This window comes from Pongo pygmaeus, chromosome 2 (assembly GCF_028885625.2).
Source record: "Pongo pygmaeus isolate AG05252 chromosome 2, NHGRI_mPonPyg2-v2.0_pri, whole genome shotgun sequence".
In the NCBI taxonomy this organism is placed as follows: Eukaryota; Metazoa; Chordata; class Mammalia; order Primates; family Hominidae; genus Pongo; species Pongo pygmaeus.
The window spans coordinates 151,767,681-151,791,616 of NC_085930.1; the positions used below are offsets into that span (position 1 = coordinate 151,767,681).

General features: G+C 42.6%; 1 long non-coding RNA gene across 1 annotated transcript; it reads left to right on the forward strand.

The window, feature by feature from the left end:
- Positions 1-640: 640 nt before the first annotated feature.
- On the forward strand, positions 641-23,339 carry LOC129033732 (uncharacterized). The gene is made up of 3 exons (XR_008501661.1): positions 641-855; positions 23,007-23,054; positions 23,205-23,339. It is a non-coding gene; the product is annotated as an uncharacterized LOC129033732 (long non-coding RNA).
- Positions 23,340-23,936: the final 597 nt, after the last annotated feature.

Sequence of the window (23,936 nt, forward strand, 5' to 3'; positions counted from 1 at the left end):
GGATGCAAACCCCACAATACCCAGTGGCTTCTTTAGCACAGACATTGTTCTGTCTATATCAAGACCCCAGAACCATGTCCGTGCTAAAGAAGCCACTGGTTTTATTGTGGGGCTTTATCTTTTTTTTTTGAGACCGAGTCTTGCTCTGTCACCCAGGCTGGAGTACAGTGGCATGATCTTGGCTCACTGCAACCTCTGCCTCCCAGGTTCAAGTGATTCTCCTGCCTCAGCCTCCTGAGTAGCTGGGATTACAGGCACCCATCACCATGCCCAGCTAATTTTTTGTATTTGTAGTAGAGATGGGGTTTTACCATTTGGTCAGGCTGGTCTGGAACTCCTGACCTCAAGTGATCTGCCCACCTCGGCCTCCCAAAGTGTTGGAATTACAAGCGTGAGCCACCGCGCCCGGCCTGTGGGGCTCTATCTTAATTCTGCCTTTAAGGACCTAATAAATCACTTTACCTCTAGTTCCTGAGCTATACAATTAGTGGGCTGTGTTATCTGAGCTCTGTGTCACTTATTTATGGCTGCTAACAAACCACCCCACATCTTAGTGGCTTAAAGCAACACTGGTTTATGATTTCACAATCCTGTGGGTTGACTGGGCTGTCGTTAGCGGGTCTCAACAGGTGGGTCAGCCAGGGCTGGGCTCATCTGGGACACCTGGGACTTTCTCACCTGGGTCTTTCATCCTGGGCTTCTTCCTGTCATGGTGGCCACAGGTGTTCCGAGGGGATGAGGTTGGACCTGCAAGGCCTGTGAAGGTGTAGGCTCTGAGGCTGCACAACTTCACTTCCACTGCATTCTCTTGGTCAAAGCAGCAGACAAGGCCGCTCGGACACAAAGAGTGGAGAGGTGAGCTACACCCTTTGATAGCCATCGGAGTGGCTGTAAACCCTCGCCCTGCCCCATGGGGTTCCAGTGGGTGTTGATGAGGTGCCTTTCATGGAATCTTTTTTTTTTATTTGAGATAGAGCCTCGCTCTGTCGCCCAGGCTGGAGTGCAGTGGCACGATGTCTGCTCACTGCAAGCTCCGCCTTCCGGGTTCTCTCCCTTCTGCCTCAGCCTCCCGAGTAGCTGGGACTACAGGCGCCCACCTCCATGCCCGGCTAATGTTTTTTGTATTTTTAGTAGAGACGGGGTTTCACTGTGTTAGCCAGGATGGTCTCCATCTCCTGGCCTCGTGATCCGCCCGCCTCGGCCTCTCAAAGTGCTGGAATTACAGGCATGAGCCACCGCGCTCGGCCCATGGAATCTTTTTTTATCCCAGCTGACTGCCTAATGCTTAAGTGTCCGACCATGACCAGGTGTCCCACACACAGAAAACGTGTTTATCCTGGCAGACGCCTTTGTTGCTCTTGTCCCATCTGTGTCCAGTTCATTCCTACCAAGACAGCCACTCTCTAGGAGAGCCCCGACCAGGAAAGAAGTTAGGTTCAGGTGCATCTGACAGGGGAGACACAGAGGAGGCCTCTCAACAAAACACGTGAGTTAACAGAAGCAGAGCATTCCACAGCCCAGAGAAGAGGGAGGCGCACCTCTCAGGACCGATAGGAAGTGGGGAGCCATCTGGGACATGGGAAGCCCACGGCGGGCGGGGAGCGAAAGAGTGCGGGTGACCTGCGAGCCTGTGTCTTTTTTTGGGGTCCAGGGCATTACCCAGGTGGGAGTTCCAATTGGTGGGTTCAGAGCAGGCAGGCTCTGGACTCCCTGGTGGGTTCAGAGCAGGCAGGCTCTGGACTCCCTGGAGTCCTGCTGTGCCTAGAGGAGGCCACTGGGGCGTATCTCCGCAGTGCATGTGTTGTGTCTGGTCAGTGGAGCCAGTCAAGTAGGTTGTATCTAGTTGTCCCACGGGGAGGCAGTCACCAGGAGGGGGGTTGTATGAGCCAGATATCTGAACTGACCACATTGAGGAAATGGGAGGAGGCAGAGAACTGGAAACTGTAGAAGGTGACTAAGCCCTGCTTCTGGTATGGGAAATTGCTTAAAGCTATATTCAAAATGGACGCTGAAGCAACACAAAATTATAGAATTCACTCAAATAGCAAGACAACTCATTTCTTTTTTTGAGACAGGGTCTTGTTCTGTTGCCCAGGCTGGAGTGCAGTGATACAGTTCACTGCAGCCTTGACCTCCTGGGCTCAAACAATCCTCCTACCTCTGCCTCATGAGTAGCTGGGACCACAGGCATGCGCCACCACTCCTGGATAATTTTTAAAAAGCTTTTTGTAGAGAGAGTCTCTCTGTGTTGTCCAGGCTGGTCTCAAACTCCTGGCCTCAAGCAATCCTCCTGCCTCAGCCTCCCAAAGTATTGGGATTACAGGTGTGAGCCACTGCACCTGGCCAAGACAACTCATTTTTTTCCTGCTCCATGAAGATGCCAGGGTTATAGTAGAGATACCAGGAGAGACACAGTTTCCAATGATTTCATCAAAAGAAACATGAAACGGGCCTTGGGGACATTCAGTGTTGTTAAGATCCTAGAAGCCACAGGGGTTTAGAATTTTCTTAGAGCTTCTCTCTGCTCTCCAGTCTCTCATTCAATCCCAATCATCATCATCATTAATGAGAATCAATATTATCATCATCACTGAGCACCTGAAGAGCTTACCACTCAGAAAAGAGAAAGAGGATAAAGCACTGCACATGTTTTTCCTTAGTAGCGGCATGAACTATCAGGGGCAACAGTCATTGTTTTGGAGACTTATGCTTGTAGTCGAACTGTGCTAATTGTGTATATATTTTAGAGTTCTCACACAGCTACTCTTTTTTTTTCTCTTAAGAAAAAAAAAAGAAATATCTGAGACTTTATTTTGACCTTTCACATCCAGCTGAAGAAGGTACTTTAAAGATAAGTGGGTTTTGCAATCTGGTGAAGGCCATGAATCTATTCAATTCAGTGAGTTCCTATCAACTGCATCTGAAAAGCATTGGTGAAGACCACAATACTAAAAATCAATTTTTTTAATTTTAAAAAATTCCATAAGAAACATGTACTTATGGTAAAATGATAAGTTTCAAACATATAAAAACATGAAAAATGGAAATTAAAAATCTCTGCTCTCAACTATTATAGCAGGGCCTCCAGAGGCAGCCACTGATCATAGATTTTGTCCTGAATTTTTCTGGTGCTTGCTGTCCTAAATCGAGGTAACATGCTTGTACCTCTACTTCATGATTTATCAACTTTAAGTGGAACCCTTTTACTTTTCTCTATCAAGAAAGATGTTAGCTCACTTCATACTACTGCTCTGTTGCCTGTTATTTTGCCTAATTCTTCTGGGGACTGTCAGCCAGGGGAATTCCTGTAGATTACCAACCCACTCTTCCTTTCATCTCTTCTGTCTCTCTTTTTGACCTCTTCTCCACCCCTCAGTTTATGGTTGGTATATTTACAATGCCATGGTTTACCACAACTGCATTCTGTTTATGTAATTATAACCAAGGCAGTCATCTTGTCTTTAGGTTAATTCTAAAAGCTGAAAACCTATTAACAGTATTTGCAATGATGTCATTATGTAGGTATTGGCCACTGTGGAGCCAACTATGATTTGAACCTTGTAGTAGAGATGTAATCCTTTTTTTAAAAAATTTTTTTGCTTGTTAAAGAGAAATTTTTCAAGCATGACAGCCTAATGCATTTTGCCTTAAATTCTCCCGGTTTCCTTCACTTCTATGAGATCATATTCAATGGCCACTCTTTGATTTACATAATATATAATATATTTTATTTCATTTAATTTTGCTTGCTTAGTTCTTTCATATGGAGGATGTAGGTGATAAATCCTTTGGTACTCGTTTGCCTGGAAATGTCTCTATTTTACTCTAATATTTGCCAGGGCATAAAATTTTAGGTAGAAAATGACTTTTCATTGGACGATTAAATACATCACATGATTGTCTTCCAGAGCCCAGTGCTGCTTTAAAAAAACCGGATTTTTGTTCCAGTTTGATAATCTGATTTTTTTTTTTTTCTGGAAGCTTTTAAGATTTTCTTTTTATCCTTGGAGTCAGGAAATGTTAACAGGATGTATCTAGATGAGGGTATTTCTGTTTTTTTTAAAATCTTGTTTGGAACTTGATGAACCCTTTCAATCTGAAAACTCTTATCTTTCTTCACATGAAAGTTCAGTGGCAACTTCTTTTATTTATTTATTTATTTATTTTTTGAGACAGAGTTTCGCTCTTGTTTCCCAGGCTGGAGTGCAATGTCACGATCTCAGCTCACCACAACCTCTGCCTCCCGGGTTGAAGCGATTCTCCTGCCTCAGCCTCCGGAGTTGCTGGGATTACAGGCATGTGCCACCACTCCCGGCTAATGTTGTATTTTTAGTAGAGATGGTGTTTCTCCACATTGGTTAGGCTGGTCTCAAACTCCCAACCTCAGGTGATCTGCCCGCCTTGGCCTCCCAAAGTGCTGGGATTACAGGCATGAGCCACCGCGCCCGGCTGCAACTTCTTTTATTATCATTTTGATTATTTCTTCTCTTCAGATATAATTGTACACTTTTACTAGAATTACTATTAGATAGATGTAAAACTTTCTGAATATATTTTCCATGACTCCAATTTTCTGCCATATGTTTTCTTTATTTTTCTTAGAGACTGGGATCTTGCTATGTTGCCCAGGCTGTACTCGAACTCCTGGACTCAAGCAATTTTCCCACCTCAGCTTCTGGAGTGGCTGGGACAATAGGTACATACCACCATGCTCGACATATTTTTTTCTCTCTTTCTCCCTTCCCCTCTCCCTTCCCTCTTTCTTTCTCTTTTCCCTCCCCTTCCCTCCCCTCCCCTCCCCTTTCCTTCTTTATATTTGGGAGACTTTAACTCTGGCTTTAAAATGAACAACTAGGTCTTCAGTCCTTTCCATTATTCCCTTTTTAAAAAATTACTTTTGTGGTCCTATTTTCAAATTGCTATGCTCTCTTTTCTTTTTTCTGATTGATCATTTTCCACACACCTAGTAGCTGACATGAATTTGCCTTTCGGATGTGGAGGTCTGAGTTTTCCTGAAATTGGAGGCTTGTGCTTTTGTGTGAGCGGATGGGGCATGTGGAAGGCCAGCCTTCTGGTATATTGACAAGCCAGGCAGGTGGCCAGGAGCCCCCCTTGCCAGCAGCAAGCCTCACTCCACTATGGAGAGCTTCAGTGTTGCCAGCTGCCATCTGCTTGTCCCAAATGCCTTCTCTGCATTCCGATGATTTGCTCCAGAGCAGTCCTGTGTACCTGGCAGAACAAATCTCCACCCTACACTTCACTCTGCTGTCTGGCACTGCCTTTTTCTCTTCTCCTTTATCCTGGGTCTCACCATTTTTGGGGAGTCCTCAAAGTTTCATGTCTGCTGTTGCTGCTGCCTCTCCTCATGGCTGGGAAAGGAGATAAGTTCACAGGCATCCTTGGTCCTCCATAAGGAGCCAGAAGGCTGGTAAGTTTTTATCTTGTGTTGTTCAAAATTCTGCTATAAAATCCCCCCTCATGAAACACTTTCCCACAAAGAGCCTATCAAGTTTATCTGTGTGCTGTATCTCTAAGGTAGCGAATACGCCTTGGCGTCTGGATGCCCAATTAGCGGGAAGAAGATGCAACTCCTGCACATTCTTTGGTTAATTAGAACTGCTATGAAATCATTCATTTGATGACCATCCTAATGAATCTAATAAAAGCCTCTTCTGAAGCCGTCTATTCTTTGTACCTTAAGTACTGTACCTTGCTCAGCTACGTTGGCACCAGAGCTAACAGACTCATTATCTTCCAAAGTCTGATGTCTGTTTTCAGGCTCCACTGGTTTCATTAGATACAAAATAAAATCACTACCTATTAAAATTGCATTAAAGCACTAACTTAAACTGACAAAAGCTTAGAAACATTGAGCCTGAGCTGTTGTTTGGCCTTCTGGATGTGGGAAATTCCTGCCTTTTGCAGACTGAGTGGATCAGGCCAGCCCAGACTTTATGGCCTAAATTTTCTGTTTCCCTGGGCTTAAATGGGAGCTAGCAGTGCCAGCTGCCAATGAAATGACTTGGTTTCTCATCAAGCAGTGATTCAACTATGTTTTAATGGTTCAGTGATTATTCTCTGATTTTCAGAATCAAATGAGGTGAATGAAAAGATGGGAAGAGAGACAGTTTTTACACGGCCACTGTAGCTTCTTCAGAAAAGATCACAAAAGGAGAAATTGATGGTTTGGGGCTACCGATAAACAGGCTGGTAGAGGGGTTATGCTTCTAGCATCACATGGAATCAGTGTTACTTTCTGCACAGATTTAAAAAACAAAAAACTTGGTGGTGGTTCACACCCGTAGTCCCAGCACTTTGGGAGACTGAGGCAGGAGGATCGCTTGAGGCCAGGAGTTCAAGACCAGTGTAGGCAACAGAGTGAGACCTCATTTCTACAAAAAATTTAAAAAATTACTTGGGTTTGGTGGGTGCACACCTGTGGTCCCATCTATTCAGGAGGCGAAGGTGGGAGGATCGCTTGAGCCCAGGAGTTTGAGGCTACAGTGAAGCATGATTGCACCACCACACCCCAGCCTGGGTGACAGAGTGAAACCCTACCCCCACCAAAAATAATAAAAAACAAAAAACAAACAAATGAACAGAACAATTTTGGTTCTTGTAAAAAAAAAATAGGAAGAGAAGGTTAAGTATCCATAGTTTTCCAAAACCAGTATGTAACCCCACTGTATGCAGGGGCATGAGGCACAGTGGGTGTCTATGGCATGCTTTGGAAGTATGCAGCTGGCAGCTGCAGAGGGAGAAAGGCATTGGCTGAGAAGAGAACTGTGTTCCTGGCCCAGGTCTTGTGACCTTCAGCTAGTCATTCTATGGACTTTAGGTTCCTTATCTATAAAATGGGCCTGTTGTACTATATGATTACTCTTATCAGCCAACTCAGAGAGTGTGTGTGTGCACGCATGGTCATGCCTGTGTGAGTGTGTGTATGTTTGTGGTTTTTAAAAGCTTACCTCCAAACAAAATTGCCCCTCCTCAAATTGAGTATCACTGTTCTAAGCCATTCTTCCTGATACAAGCTAGTAAATGTTCCCTTCAGATCTCACATTAGGAATTTTGTTCTGATTACCTTAAAGACTCTTTGTAGCTCCAGCAGCCTCTCAATCTGTGCTTAGGAGGATGAAATGGTCTGTGCTCACAGGCTTTGGAAGATAGAAAACTGCCTCTCTTCCTCCCTTCTCCCTACGCTTCCTCATCCCCTGATCTCCACTGGAATCTATCAGCTGAATTCTGAGTTTGTGTCCCCGAGGCAGGAATCTGGGAGGTGATAGGACACTGTCCCTCACAGCAGCTTTCTGTGAGCCATAGCATTCTAGAGAAGTCATGCAGTTGAAGAATATAATTCAAAAATAGGTAAACTGATAGCAAAGCCACTGGTTATTGACCACTCGTTGTGTGTCAGGCACTGTGCTAATTCCTTACATATACATTTCTTAAACCCTTATGATAACCTAGTAAACATAATGATCCCATATTATAGATGAGAACACAGACTCCGACAGGCTAAGTAATTTTCCCAAGGCCTCAGAGCTCCTAAGTGGCTGAGCCAGGATTGAAGGCAGAGCTCCTTGCCATCTGGCTGAAGAGGCATTGTGGAGCAGACTGTTTTTCAAAATATAGGTTATAATCCATTAATACACCATGAAAATAATTCAGGGCTTAAGAATAGCATTAAAAATAGAGTAGAATGGAAAATATCAGAGTGCATCTTACACAATATGTAAATATTGTTTTGTGAAATTTTGTTGTGTGTGTATGTACAGTGTTGTGACATAAAATCAACTTCTTACTGTGGGTGGTCATAAACATTTTCTTTTATAATAGAGTTTGCGAAACTCCAGTCTGGAGAAGTTAATTAATGAGATGGAATGAAAAGGGCAAGGTGTGGGGTGTTTGGGTATTTCCCCTGCAGAAATTGACCTTTTTTTTTTTTAGTTTTGTAGTTTTGTCATTTCGAATACCCTTTTTACATCTTTCAGTCTCTTTTCCTTATGGTTCCTTCTTGTTCTGAAATTCTATGACCCTTTGAGAAGCACAGGCAATTAATTTGTGTTTTGGCAGGGTAGAGAATGACAGAGTCACTGGGCACTGGGAAGCTTTGCAGGGTACTTTTCCCTGAGCGGAGAGGAGGAGGCTGGTTTCTCTGTGCAGAGGGAGATAATACTCTATGTTTTGCTCCTTTCACTCAACAGTGTAATAGCAAAATTTATTCATGTATTTTTTTATACTCTAGTTCAGGGGTTCCCAGCCTCTGGGCTGCAAACTGGTACTGGTCTGAGGCCTGTTAGGAACTGGGCTGCACAGCAGGAGGTGAGCAGTGGGTGAGCGAGCAGTACTGCCTGAGCTCTGCCTCCTGTCAGGTCAGCGGCAGCATTAGATTCTCATAGGAATGCCAACCCTATTGTGAGCTGTGCATTCGAGGGTTCTAGGTTGCACACTCCTTATGAGAATCTAATGCCTGATGATCTGAGATGGGACAGTTTCATCTTGAAACCAACCTTGTCCTCATCTGTGGAAAAATTGTCTTCCATGAAACCAGTCCCTGGTGCCAAAAAGGTTGGAGACTGCTGCTCTAGTTCATTCTTTTTCATTTTATATTCCATCATTTGACTATACAATGTATTTATTTTTGCTCTTTGGGTTTTATAAACAATGTAGTTTTGAAGGTTCTTTCCTAAGCCTTCTGGTGCACATGTCCACAGATTCTCTAATGAATACGCCCAGTGAATAAGGAATAGTGAATGACCCAGAATTGCTTGGTTTTAGGGTATCAAAATTCTCAAGTTTGCTAGGAAATGCCAAAACCATTTTTTCCAAAGTAGCAATAATTTATGATTTTCACCAGCAGCGTATAAGAGTTCTTATTCTCACTAACAGTTGGCACTGCCAGATTTTTTACATTTTTGGCGGTGATGTGTAGTAGCTCTTTGTGGTTTTTGTTTTCATTTTTACTTTTTGGGGGATGAAGTTTTGCTCTTATCGCTCAGGCTGGAGTACAGTGGTGTGATCTCAGCTCACTGCAAGCTCCGCCTCCTGGGTTCAAGCAATTCTCCTGCTTCAGCCTCCTGAGTAGCTGGGATTATAGGCATCCGCCACCACACCCAGCTAATTTTTGTAGTTTTAGTAGAGATGGGGGTTTCACCATGTTGGCCAGGCTGGTCTCGAACTCCTGAACTCAGGTGATCCACTCACCTTGGCCTCCCAAAGTGCTGGGATTACAGGCGTGAGCCACTGCGTCTGGCCCTCTTTGTTGTTTTAAATTGTACCTCCCTGATTACTAATATGATGGAGAAACTTTTCATGTGTATTGGCAGTTTCATCTTCTTCCTTTGTGAAGAGCTTATTCAAATCTTTTACATATTTTCCTATTAGGTTACCTGCCTTTTTCTTATTGATCTGTGGAATTCTTTGTGTAAGGTGGGTCCATTGTTACTTACATGTGTTGCAGTGTCTTCTCTCATTTCATAGTTTATCTTTCCACTAGTTCTTTTTTTTTTTTTTTAGAGATGGAGTCTCACTATGTTGGCCAGGCTGGTCTTGAACTCTGTCCTACTTAGGCTGTCTCTGTCCTACCCTTTTGCAGTGCCCACTTTGCCACAACTTAGGGTCCACATATATTATGGCAGCAGTGGCCTATTTGGAGCAGTTGCTGCAAAGACGCTGGCTGCAGCAGTGGAGGCACAGCCAGGGCTGCATGCTTAGCAGAGCCAACAGGAGCCCTGCTCTCTTTCAAGTTGGTGGGGCAGGAACTCTGTATTCCTAGGTGCAACTGTAGCCACCCAGCTGTGGCTGCAGACTCAGGCATCCCTGTGCTCTTGGGGGCCTGGGAAGACCCCTGGTGCTTCTGCAGGCTTGGAAGTACCTGCTCCCACTGCCTGGCCTCTCCCCACTCCTGGCGCCTGCTCCAGTTTCGGAGCAAAGCTGTGGCTGAGCCTGGGTGCTGTCATGACCCGGCTGGGTGTGCAGGTGCTTGGGGTGGCACTGACATGCCAGCCTCCTGCTACCTCGGCCCCTTCTGGACTTTGGGTGCTGACGATCATGGAAGGGAGGCTGAGGTGGGGCTAAGGGCAGCCTGGCATGGGCCTGCAGGTGCCCCTCAGCATGAACGGCCTGGGTGCTCTGCATGGTGGCCGGAAGCAGACACGCTCCTGGGTGGAAAGGGGCAGGTCCCCAGTGAAACCCCACCTTCAAGCCAGGGATGGCCTGAAGTCTGGGGGCCAGGCTGCCAGTTCCGTGGACTGGAGTGAGAATGTATGGTGTTTTTTCTGGGCCTGCCCATGGCCACCCATGGACCAATCAGCACATACTTCCTCCCCTCTGAAGCCTGTAACAACCCTGGACTCAGCCAGGCTCGAGCAGATGACAGGACAACCTGCCTGTAGAGAAGAGATACCCACTGTGGGTCTCCTTTCCACTGAGGGCTGCAGAGACAATGGGATGACCTGTCTGCAGATAGGAGCTGCCTATTCTGGGTCTCCCCTCTTCTGAGGGCTGCAGAGCTATTGGGATGTCCTGCCTGCAGATAGGAGCTACCCACTTTGAGTATCTTGAGAGCTCTACTGTTGCTCAATAAAACACCTCTTCGCCTTGCTCACCCTCCAGTTTTCTGTGTATCTCATTCTTCCTGGACAAGGGACAAGAGCTTGGGACCCACCAAATGGCGGGCCTGAAAGAGCTACAACACAAGCAGGGATGAAACACCCCCCCCTGCTTGCCCTATTGTGGGCAACAAGAAAAAGAGAAGATAGGAGAGAAGTGCTGCAGCCCTTTGGGGAGCCCAGACCTAGAGCTCCCCAAGCTAGGGGTGTGACACCCTCTTTGGAGCTCTGTGGTTCCTGGTGTCTCCAAGCTTCTGGGCACCACCACGTTACCCAGTGCCCACAGTGGAAGCTGCTTGCAGTATGCCTGGTCCAGCTGTAGCCCTGCAGGGAGCCGGTACCCATGCCAGTGCTTGGAGCTGCCCACCCCGCCACAGCTGGCAGGCCAGGCTGTGTGCAGTAGCCAGACTGCATACTTGCTCACTCACACACCCATTGCTGCCCTGTGCCTGGCTTGCCCTTGGCAGATGTGGGCTCTGGGCTGGTAGTGCAAGCTGAGCACAGCCCACCAGGCTAAGTGGGTGGAATGAGCCAAGTGGGCCCAAGGAAAACTCAGACAAAGGCGCCACTGGCCACAGAGGTTTCCTGCTGGCAAAGTGACACCCCAAGGATCCTGAGACATATACATGAGTCTGTGATAGAGCTGCCTGGTTTATTCTAGTCCATGGTCAATTTTTTTGTTTCTGCACTAAAGTCATATTTTCTTAATTATGAGAGCTTTATACTAAGTCTTGATATCTAAAAAGTAAGTTCTACTTTTTTTCTTTTGAGATTCTCTTGGCTTTTCTTTGTCCTTCATGTTATATATCCATTAACTTTTATAGTCAATGGTGTGTTGATCTAAATAGGCAAGTTTTTCATTAGTGGAAGCAGAACATTCTTAGTAAAAAACTTTTAAAGATTTTGGTTGTCATAACAAATGGCCCTCTGGCATAGGTGATACCAATGTGCACTCCATAAGCAAGTTGTAATAATATTTGAAATGGAAAATGACTATATCAGACTATAGATGTGTTTTGTGATTTAATTTGGGGAAAAATATCTACTTCATGCCTCTAGTATTTCTCAAAAAACATGTTGAATATGAGTCTTATTAGGTTTTGCCTGTTTGGTGAGTAAAAATGCCAAGCCTCATGAGAAGCAGAACGTATTTTCTCTTTTATTGTAACTGCATGTACAATACCTGCTATGGACTGAATCGTGTCCCCTCCAAATTTATATGTTGAAGTGCTAACCTCCAATGTGGTAGTATTTGGAGATAGGGCCTCTGGGAGGTAATTAGTGTTAGCTAAGATCATGAGGGTGGGCCCCCATGATGGAATTAATGGCTTTATAAGGAGGGAGGCAGGGAGAGAGAGATAGATGGATCGATTGACTGACAGAGACTGATCAATTTATCAATCAAGAGAGATCTCTTTACCACCTGAGGACAGAGAAGGTGGCTGCCTACAAGCTGCAGAAAGGACTCTTATCAGGAGCTGAATCAGTGAGCAGCCTGATCTTCTTGGACTTCACAGCCTTCAGAACTGTGAGAAATAAGTGCCTGTTGTTGAAGCCACCTAGCTCATGGTATTTTGTTAGAGCAGCTCAAGCAGACTAATATAGTACCCATGTGACTCTGAATTTAGAAAATAATTGATTATAAGTTATTCTGAAAAGAAGGTCTATATACACTTAAAAGCAAAGCAAAGTAAGAGTTTTTAAAAGTCTTAACAAAAGCAAACTCTATGCATATGTAGTTTATATAAGCATTTCAAAAGAATTCTCGGTTTTGGGTGCATAGAGATTGCTATCATATTTTGCAATGCTCATGAGCCAGGAATGGAAATATTTAACCTTAAGTTAATAAGAAAATAACATGAAAAAGTTGTTTAGTGAGCTGGAGTCAGAGCTCCAGGTTGAGTGAAACTGCTTTAGGTTTCATAGCTGTAACCACAAACCTTCAGGTACAGAGAAGCTAGTGACTGCAGGATTAATATTAGACATACAACCCTAAACCAAAACCCAAACTGAAAAGCCAACTAGTAGCTCCAATAAACAGTGTGGTTCATGACCTAGTGTAAACCAAAAGGATGATTTGGCATGCAAGATGGGAAGTGTAATAAACAAACAAAAAATCCACTTCAGCCTCCATAAATGACCAAACTGACCGCAATCAAATCACATACAAATCAGGTGCTGTCTACTTGAATTGTGTAATTGGAACGCAGCACATGGGAGAAGGAAATCATAGGGTAGAATTTGTGTTGTGCTAGGGAGACACTGAACTGAACCGCTAGAGGTTAATGGAGCAGTTAAACTAAGAAAAGGTACAAAATTGATTTTACAGCCAGGATGTTTGTACATTCCTTCATTCATTCCCTCAACAAATATTTGTTCAGAGCACTCCATATGCAAAGCACTCATACTAAGTCCTGAAGTGGTTTTAAAGATGTACATGATGGTACTAGAAAATGTTCACATTGATTTGTTATGCAGCAATACGTCTACCTTTGAATCAGAATAGCTCCCATAATGCACTACCCTTGTCTTTGAGAAACTTTAAATATCTGGGGCAGAGTTCTTAAAGACTAAGAACCCTACTACTTACTCATGAGGTAATTTTTAGGAGAATGAGAAAATGATTTTCAATTTTAGTTTGGGGCATTCTGTCTTTAATGCTTTCTAAAAGCTAATCTCCCCCTCCTTTAAAAAAAATAAGGAACATGTCTAAGCCTTTTATAGGCCATAATCAAACTATAATTTTATAACTTTTTTGTTTTATTTTTTGGTTACTTTTCATTTCTGGAACATGTTAATGGTTTCAACTTACTGTGGTGGTATATAATTTTTATTTAAAATAAACATAAATTAGGTCTTGAACAGTGAGTCAGATGAAAGAAAATATTAAACAATAGGACAAGTGGAATCTGCTTATGGTGAAGGAGAATAAAAGTGGTAGAGCAACGAATGAGGTTTAGGAACCCATACGAAAGGAAATAAGATAAGCACATGCATCTCTATAATATCAGCTAACTCAGCGGTTCAAACATGAGCTCCGGAAGGAGTTCTGGGCATTAGCTTTTGCTTTTTCCTGTAGTAATTCTGTAAGTCTCCCTGGAAGAGGCTTTCTTTGGATGGAGATTGGCATGGGACCAATGGACTTTCCAAATCGGGGAAAAGACCATGAAAGGCTGAGTCGAGGTGTGTGCTGCTGCCACGGACGGTGATTCCTCAACTTAAGTGTGCACCAGAATCAGCTGGAGGGTGTTTCCAAAAGGCTGTCAGTATCCAGCCTTAGACATAGTGATTTATGGGAGGAGGGGAGTGTTTAAATTTCACTTTAAGAAGGTCTTTAGACCACTTGAAAGAGACTGTGACTCTGGAGAATAAACACAGAACTCGAGGGCAGAAAGAAGCTCCTGATTGTGGACTCAGCATTCCTTTTGCTGTCATTGGCTTGCAGTACCATTGGACTAGGTCAGTTTATGTATCTCAGTTGTTTATGTATGTTATTTGGAATGTTTATGTATCTCTAATGTTGCCCATGAGGCTTACCTGCTTATTTGCTACCAACCAGGTGGCATTTCTGTGGGAGAAATGGGGAGGAGAATGATTGGATGTGGGAGGATAGAGAGGAGATCTTCTTTTCTTAGCTTTCTGTTCTCTGAGCAGTGTTTAGGCATTCAGTAGTCCTTGGGAGACACTGAAATAAAGTTGCTAAAATTCTGCTGGACCTAGTTATTTATGGGCAAAATTAGTACCACATGTTCAGTTTTCTTAAAATTTCCATCCTTCTCTTGTGGGAGATATAAGGACTAGTATCTGCAAGTTGCTTTGAAAGTAAACCATGCAAGCTGATGACATTATCCACCTTCCTTTGACAGCAAGAATCAGTGATGTGGGAGGTCTTGTAGGTAAATCAAGACTTTGAATCAGGAGGAACCATGGGATTAGACTAAATGTGAGCCCAAATAAACACAGTGCATATTCAGCACTTTGCCATAAATAACCAGATGGATAATATTCTATTGGGGGATTGCAGTGTGGGTTATTTAAAAGGATGTAAAAGATCGCTGACCCAGGCTGGGACCATGGGAAAGCTGTGGGTACATCTGCAACTATTGAGCACATATTTCTAAGGGTTTCCAGTACAACATAAGTAAACAATTGCCTTCTTGAGTGAAATGGGAGCTTCATAAGGGCCGTAAACACCAAACTGATGGTCATGATGGCTGGCCAAATCCAGCTGTTTAAGAAACAATGCCATTCAGCCAAAACATAACAACTGCCACCACCTTTCTTAGGTTCCTCTCCAACACAGCACTCTATGCAGAAGGGCCACATTTGAGAAATGGATACCCAAGAGCCGTGATCTGGTGACACCAGCAAAAATGCTCCAAATATGTAAAGATGTTGTGGCTTCCACATTATTGTGGACAGAGCTAAACAAGCCAGAGATCCAAAAGCTTCCAGAGCAGTGCCATGCATGTTAACTGAGAAGAATTAATTTTCACCAGCAGGAGAGCGCTTCCTTCTGTCATCAGTGACTACTATCCCTGCTTCGTTGGTGCTGCCATTCTGCCAAGCACAACACCACATGTCATGATGTCGTACATCAAATTTGCATTCTTCAGGCACAGAGTCCAGGCAGTGGCAATGGCTATATACATTTGCGCGGCTCACTATAATGAGTATACAATGATGAACTATAATGACAGGTCAAAATCACACCAGTCTCCTTGTTCTAGGCAGATGAGATACTGAGGATAAAAGAAACAAAATATCCATCATTAAAATAATGATGGGAAAAAAATCTGGGTGCACCCAGGTGCTTGTCATAAAAATCAAAACAGTATCTCACTACAATAAATTCCTGATTTCTTATGTTGCATAAAAATTTCATCAAGCCAATTAGATCCTGAAATAAATGACAAATGGAACATTGGCTGGAGATTAAGAAAACAACATTTTCATAGAAAGGCTAGGGGTTTAGGTTATTTGTTGAATTGGAATTTGACCTGTGGCATTACAATGCAGATTGTCTCCAAAAACTGTAAGTGGGGCATGGATTTGCAGAAGAGACTTTTCTGCATAATAAGTTGTGTTCTAACAATAAAATTGTGCATAAAAATTGACAGCTAACAAGGCAAAGCAAAGAAACAGTGCACGAAATCAACAAAACATTTTGTGCTCTAGAAATGGATGTGGCAGAAACTGTACTTGAGCTGAAAGGTTGTTCCTTTGAAGTAAGTAGAACTACATGTAATGTTATGACTGAGAAAAGAGAAACCTATAGAATGATGAAGATATATCGTCTGAAAACTAATGAGATGTTATATTTTGAACCAAAATTGCATCTAACTTTTCAGCATGTAATTAGGCAAGATCTGAGCCAAAGTGTAAAGAGTTGACATAAAATTTTGCGAATACGGCTGGGTGCGGTGGCTTACGCCTGTAATCCCAGCACTTTGGGAGACTGAGGCAGGCGAATCACCTGAGGTCAGGAGTTCAAGACCAGCCTGGCCAACATGGTGAAACCTCGTCTCTACTAAAAATACAAAAATGAGTTGGGCGTGGTGGTGCGTACCTCTAGTCCCAGGTACTCGGGAGGCTGAGGCAGGAGAATCACTTGAACCTGGGAGGCGGAGGTTGCAGTGAGCCGGGATCCCATCACTGCAGTCCAGCTTGGGTGACAGAGCAAGACTCTGTCTCCAAAAAAACAAACAAACAAAAAACGTTGGGAATTCAGAATTCAGCAACTGTGATAGAAGATGAAAGGGGGGAAGAGACTAATAATAGAACTGAGAAGATGAGGAATGAAACCAACTAGATTGAGAGCTACTTTCTTTATTCAGTGTTTTCCTCTGTTGGGTTTTTAATCCTGTGATGCCAAATGATATCTGTATGAAATTGTACATTCCACTTCACTCACCAGTACACCATAGAAATTACACACATAGGCAGAGAGATCACCTGTGGAAAATTCCATGTCTCTGCATAAGAGTTTATAAGTTACAAGGATAAGAGATAACATTGCCTAGAAGAGAATTTGCTTCTGTGTGTGGCAATGTGCACTGTGAGACTCATGATGTGCCCAGAGCACTTGTCTTTCTTCATAGAGAACCAGTGTCACAATGTGTTGCTACCGTAATGAAGTGTGGCTATAATTTCTTTTTCTTTCTGGCTAATGCAAGCAAAGCAGCTATTTCTGCTGCTTTTGGTACATGTGGGGGTTTAAGGTGGTGGGCTAATTTTGGGGAATTTTTAAGCATTATTTTACTTATTTTTACAGGCCCTCATACAGTTGTACAGGTTATATCTGGCAACAAATCACCAGTGTTGCAGTGAATGCCACTGAAATCCATCCTGCATCTGCCCTCTGGCTGTGTACCCTGGTGAGGAGCTGCATAGGAGAGGAGGGAGACACATCTCTCTCCCTTTTAAAGTATTATGAAGTAATTTATTATTTTATATTATTATAATGTCATTATTATTATTATTATTAAGATTGAATTTCACTCTGTTGCCCAGGCTGGAGTGCAGTGTTGTGATCTTGGGTCACTGCAACCTCCGCCTCCCAGGTCCAAGCGATTCTTCCACCTCAGCCCCCTGAGTAGCTGGGACTATAGGTGCCTGCCATCACACCTGGCTAATTTTTTGTATTTTTGGTAGAGACAGGGTTTCACCATGTTGGCCAGGCTGGTCTCAAACTCTTGACCTCAAGTGATCCACCTGACTTGGCCTCCCCAAGTGTTGAGATTACAGGTGTGAGCCACCGTGCCCAGTCCATTCTTTTTTAATTTGAAGTTTTATTTTAGATTCAGGGGGTACATGTAGGTTTGTTACATGGATGCATTGTGTGATGCTGAGCTTTGGGGTATGAATGATCCCATCACCCAGGTAGTGAGCATAGTAACCAATAGGTAGTTTTTCAACTCTTTTCTCCCTCTTTCTCTCCCCTCATAGTAGTCCCTAGTATCTACTGTTGCCATCTTTATGTCTATATGTGCCCAGTATTTAGCTTCCACTTGTGAGAGCATCAGTATTTGGTTTTCTCTTCTTACATTAATTCACTTAAGATAATGGCTTCCAGCTGCTTCCATATTGCTGGAAAAGACATGATTGTGTTATTTTTATGGCTGTGTAGTGTTCCATGGTGTACATGCACCACATTTTCTTTAATCAATCCACTGTTGATAGGTTCCTAGGTTGATTCCTTGTCTTTGCTTAGTGCTTTCATGAAACATATGAGTGCATGTGTCTTTTTGGTAGAATGGTTTATTTTCCTTAGGATATATACCAAGTGATAGGATTGCTGGGTCACATGGTAGTTCTGTTTTAAGTTGCTCGAGAAAGCTCCAAACTGCTTTCCAGAGTGGCTGAACTAATTTACACTCTCACTGAGAGTGGCAGGAGGCAGCCAAATGCTTAGGCAGAGAGGATTGGGTCTCTGGTGAAACCCCACCTCCAAGCCAAAGGCATTTTAAAGCCTGAAAGCCAAGCTACAGGTTAAATCCTTGGACCAGATTGAGAACTTGTCTTCTTATTTGGCGTACTTTCTTCTAGTTGATCTTCACCCTTAACCTATTTTACATATACCTAGCCTTTCCTAATTGGTGTTCTACACAATCATGCCCAAATTTGAGTGGTGCCTTCACTTTAACCATTCTTTTTGCATACTCAAAACCAATCAGCACATACTTCCCACTCTGAGTCCATAAAAAGCCCCAGACCCAGCCACACTGGGGACTTTCCTGCCTTTGTGTAGGGGGCCCACCCCTACATCCCCTCTCTGCTGAAAGCTGTTTCATCACTTAATAAAATTCTCTGCTGCTGGCATTTTGGGAGGCTGAGGTGGGCAGATCATGAGGTCAGGAGTTAAAGACCAGCCTGGCCAACATGGTGAAACTCCCTCTCTACTAAAAAAAAATACAAAAAATTAGCTGGGCATCATGGCAGTTGCCTGTAATCCCAGCTACTTGGGAGGCTGAGGCAGGAGAATTGCTTGAACCCGGGAGGCAGAGGTTGCAGTGAACTGAGATTGTGCCACTGCACTCCAGCCTCAGCAACAGTGTGAGACTCCATCTCAAAAATAAATAAATAAATAAATAAATAAATAAATAAAAATAAATAAAATTCTCTGCTCTCCTCACCCTTCAATGTGGAGCATATTCTCATTCTTCTTGGGTGTGGTGCAAGAGCTTGGGAATCACTGAACGTGGGTACAAGCTATAACACAGGTGAGCTGAGGCATGCCAGAGTGGCCAAACAGGGCCCAGATGGGAGGTCCCTGGCTTGCAAAGTGGCCAAGAAGAAAAATCCTACATTATTTTGGGGGCTTGTCTGGGATACCTGAAGAGCGAGTAAATGTGGACCTAGACTCTTCACTTTTTTCTGAGGCTTCTTGTCCTCAGACTTTTTTTCTGAAGGCAGATGAAATGCTGAACCTCTGGTGAGCCCATTAAGAATGAATGGCCTGGCTACAGAGGACAAGGTGCTGGAGAGGACCCCAACCCCCCAGCCCATTGCTCTCGGGGATTTGGGAATGTTGGCCTCATTCCAATCTAGCAGTCTTTTCTGTGGTATTTGTCTTCTGGGGGTTGTCACAGTGCCTATTTCTTCTTTTAAAATGTTAAGGGTGTTGCATATTGCAGAGATATTACTAGGTAGAATGAGCATTTGGCCCAGCCATCAGATATGCAATTCAGAACAATGTGGTTTCTGCCTGGCAAGGAGGGTACAGTGATTAAGAGTTTTTCCCCTGCTGAAGGAACCCAGTTTCATAGATCAAGAGGCTTTTTTCCCCAGGCACCTTCCCCCCTGCACTTAAGCTTTTTTTTTTTCTTTTCTCCACCATGTTAGGAGTTCACATAGCCCTGCAAATACAGGGAGCTTTTCTGTGTGAGAGGTTTTTTCCCTTTTGAAAGGTGTCTTACTAGGCCAGGACCCAGTTCATGGGACTCCCTAACTTAATGAGTCTATGCATCCTCCTGAGACACCTTTTTGTCCCAAACTCAATTCCAAGCTTCAGGTTGAAGCCCTAGAAAGAAAAGCTGGATCTGAGGGATCCAGAGGCAGACAACAACAGAAGTCAAGGGGAACAGCACAGGTGAGCATGACTAATTCCTGCTGATTAGGTGCCCCCCTCCATTTCATGGATAGAGGTCATGCTAGTATCCATGGCATAAATGAGGTCTGGGAAACTCAAAGGTTACCGACAGCATGGGGTACAGGTAGTGTGTGGGTGAGTGTGGATAATTCCTACCACCTGGGCCTCCTGTTAACATGGGTGAAAGCTGCATTGGCACCCATGGGCGGCACCCTGCTGAGGTCACTAGGACTTGGGATATAAGGATGGAAGAAAGAAGGGGAATGTCTTTTCTTTCTAACCCTCACATACCCTGGTATTTGCTGGCAAGAGAAAGGAACTAAGGGACAGTTTTCCCCCCCGCCTTTTCAAATGGCTAAGCAATCATCTTCAGTCTGTATTTCTCTCAAATGCCCCCTGAATCACTGGGACTCCTTTGCAAAAAAGAACTTTTATTTTTTTTCCTTTTCTTCCTCTGTCCTCTCTTTGTGGATAGGTAATCGTGTCCCTGTACCACAGGACACTCCCCTCGGATGCCTTCCCCAAACAGGGAAAAGCTAATTTCCCCAAACTTTAAACTGCTTGGCTTAAAATTGAACTTGGGGGAAGGGAACCCAGAAACCTGACATGCCAGCAAAGAGTAAAGGTTTTTTTAACCAGTCGGACTTCTGACCTTTCTCTCCCTGTGCAAACTGGTAAAGGAATGGTAAAGATCACTGTAAAGTTTTGAAAAAAACTAGAAGAGGTCTCCATCTTGTTTTATATCCTTGGGAGCTTGACCTTGTAACCATGTGGCAGTACTTTCTTTTGGTCTCTGCCATTTTACAATGGGAATGAGTACTTTCTAGTTAATATCTCCCCTCCAAGAACAACTTCTAACTTCCTTTCTTAAATCTTCCTTTGTCTGAGCTACCTTTAAAGATTTCAGATTTTGTGAAAACTGCTTACCACCTATTTGAAAATACCTTGTATGCTCACAGTTAAGTCATAACCTTAGTTGAGGCTTGTTGGTTTCACCTGTGAGGTTACTTTTGGTAAAATTCAAAAGCCAGAAATATTGGCCACTTGGCTAAAGTTGGGTAACAAAGGATTTAAAAGTATTTTCTTAAAGAATGTTATGGTTAAAAACCAGCATAACTAAAAGTAGATATCCAAGCTATAGGTATATTTAAAATACCTTTTTAAATACATTTTTTAATACATTTAAAAAAATACATTTTTTTTTTCTTTTATTGGATCTTGTGTTGCTGGAAAATGTTTTTTCTCCTCTCTTGACTGAATTATTTTTCTCCATTTTGTCTTGCCACTCAATGCACACATAAGAGGCCCTAAGGTAACTTCTGAGAGCATGGGACTCCTTGGGAAAAACAGAGAAGGTGCCATGGACTCTGTTTAGGAAAAAAGACCTCTGTTTTCCTCATGAAACCCCAGGAATTAAAAGCAGATATATCCCTCTCAAAATCTGTTTTTGTCATCCAGCTATGCCTGTTTATTAGGCCCTAGAAACTGCATGTTTTTCTAGCCCTGTTTGTTTAAGAGCTCCACCCTGAAGCCAGTAATCCAATTAGGAGATTGGTAAATGAAAAATCCTACAACTACTGGATCTTCTTCTGTCTGCCTGTGTAATTATATATGTGTTGTATGTGTGATGTTTATAAAAAAGAGCTCTAACTGATCGGCCTAAAGAAAAATAAGCACTTAGATCAATTTTTTTTGAAGAAACAAAAGCTGTAATGCCTTTTAGTTAATGTGACTTTCATATCTGATAAATAAAAACAGCTTTAAAGATAATTGGTAAAATACAAATGTCTTCAAAATGTAAATATATGGTGTAGATTATGCAGGTCAGACATGAGGTTTGCTAAATGTTTGAAGGTTATAAACAGCTTCTTTGGCTTTTGAAAATTTGTTCAACTTGCCTGCTTTACAGTTTGGTAAGGCCTGGGGACATATGACGTTAACTATGCCCCTAACTATGCTGGGAAGTGTCAGACCTTAGCTGCACCTAGCACATAATTAAAATAACTTACCAGGTTTTACATTAAAATTAAAAATTAATAAGAGTTACCATTATAACATGTAACTGAGACTACTGAAAATAGATTTACATGCAAGGTGTGTAAGAAAAGTAAAACATGTTTTTAGTAAAAATTATAAGAAGGCATGAAAATGTAAATTTTTGTGTAGTTTAAAGGGTTAAAAGATTGTTTTAAATTAAATAAGATAAAGCTAAAGGCTTAACCAAGTTGTGGAAGGTTTGTAAAAATTAATCTTGTAAGAGAAACTCTGTGCCTGAACATATTGACTAAATTCAAGAGGATATTATATGGTTTTTCCATAAATTGAGCATTGAAATAAAAGCACAACAAGATTTTCTTAAGGAACTAATCTGCTCTTTAACAAAAATTTATAAAGGGTTATAAAAGGTCTATAAGAATCTCACCTCGTGACCAAACTAGTTAAGATTGGATAGAGTTATTTATAAGGTTTCATTAAAAAATTGTGGTTGACATTAATAGTAGACTAATGCAAGGGTGAAATTAGATTTTCTCTCTTTTGAACAAGATTTTCATGTAATAGTAAAGGATAATGAAAGGTTTTTGCCTTTTAAAAAATTCTTGAGTCATCATTTTGGCTAAATGACTTGTGGTAACCTGGAATTTTATTTCAAACTATCAAGTGTTTTGAACATTTAGCATGTTTGATAGGCCTCCCAAAATCAAATTTCAGCTTCAAAATTGTGTTTTCTAAATCCTTACTTTTGGATGCTACAGAGGGCCCCTGGAGCATCCAAAAGAGAGGTAAACAGGATTATTTGACATATTTATTTGGGATTGCCAAAATAAAAATAACGTTTAACCTTCAGTTTATATTTCAGTGAATAATATTAATATATGTCCCAAAATTGTATAGGATTTCTAAAATTCTAATATCTGAGTATATGTTATCAATCAAGATTAAGGTTATATTATTGCAAACCACAGAAATAAGCAAATTCCTTTGTCAATCATATTTTTGACTGTGACTACCCAAAGACATTTTGTCATTCACAGACAATTGTTGCTTTGCTTTGATCCTCTTCAAACTATGGTTTATAATCAGCTATAGGACTTTGACAGGTGATCTCAAATGCAGGTTTCTGATAGCTTTGGATATTGTAACATTGGAATAGAGGAAAACATACAGGACTCATGAAGAGCTGAAATGTTCATGAATATCAAGCCAACAAGAGGTAACCGAATGGACTGAATTAACATAAAACTGAAGTAATCTTTTTAAACTTTTTTGCTTAAAACATTGCTGATCTTTGTTTTGTTTTTCAGAGCCAAGGAAACTTTTCTTTTGAGCTACCTACAGCTTTTAACAATTGAGTAAGTTATACTCCTGTGAACAAAATTTAAGGCATATTTGTTTCTCTCTGCCTGGTTTCTCTAGAATTTGGAAACTGTGAATATTCTTAACTTATGGCAACATAGCTATTTGCATCAGTGCAATCAATAAGAATCCATTTTGTTTTGCAGCAGGATGCAACTGGAGAAACTGGTTGTTTTTACCAAGGCTTGGACTGGAAAGGGCATGCTTCCCTTAAAAAAATCAAGCTTGACTTGCAGAGCCAATAAAAGCCCATTGGGAAAACCGGCCTCATACCTTGTCTACCTAGTCCCTATACAGGGTTCCTAACCTGTGGTGAGTAAAGAATGTCACTTCCTAACAGGCCCAGGAGCCCCATGTCATCTTGGAACCTCAAGAAGAGAGGAATTTAGGCTGGGTGCAGTGGCTCATGCTTGTAATCTCAGCAGTTTGGGAGGCTGAGGTGGGTGGATCACTTGAGGCCAGGAGTTTGAGACCAGCCTGGCCCAAATGGTGAAGTCCCATCTCTACTAAAAATACAAAAAAATTAGCTGGGCATGGTGGCACTTGCCTGTAGTCCCAGCTACTCAGGAGACTGAGGCAGGAGAATCGCTTGAACCCAGGAGGCGGAGAGTGCGGTGAGCCGAGATTGTACCACTACACTCCAGCCTGGGTAACAGAGTGAAACTCCATCTCAAAAAAAAAAAAGAGGAATTTACCCAACTCATAGGAATTTGAGGGTACAAACCCATGGCTGGGCTCAGCTTTAAAAGGTCTTATCTGAGATTCCTGAACAGAGTTCCATCAAAGCCATTTTTTTTTTTTTTTTTGAGACAGAGTCTTGCTCTGTCACCCAAGTTGGAGTGCAGTGGTGTGATCTTGGCTCACTACAACCTCTGCCT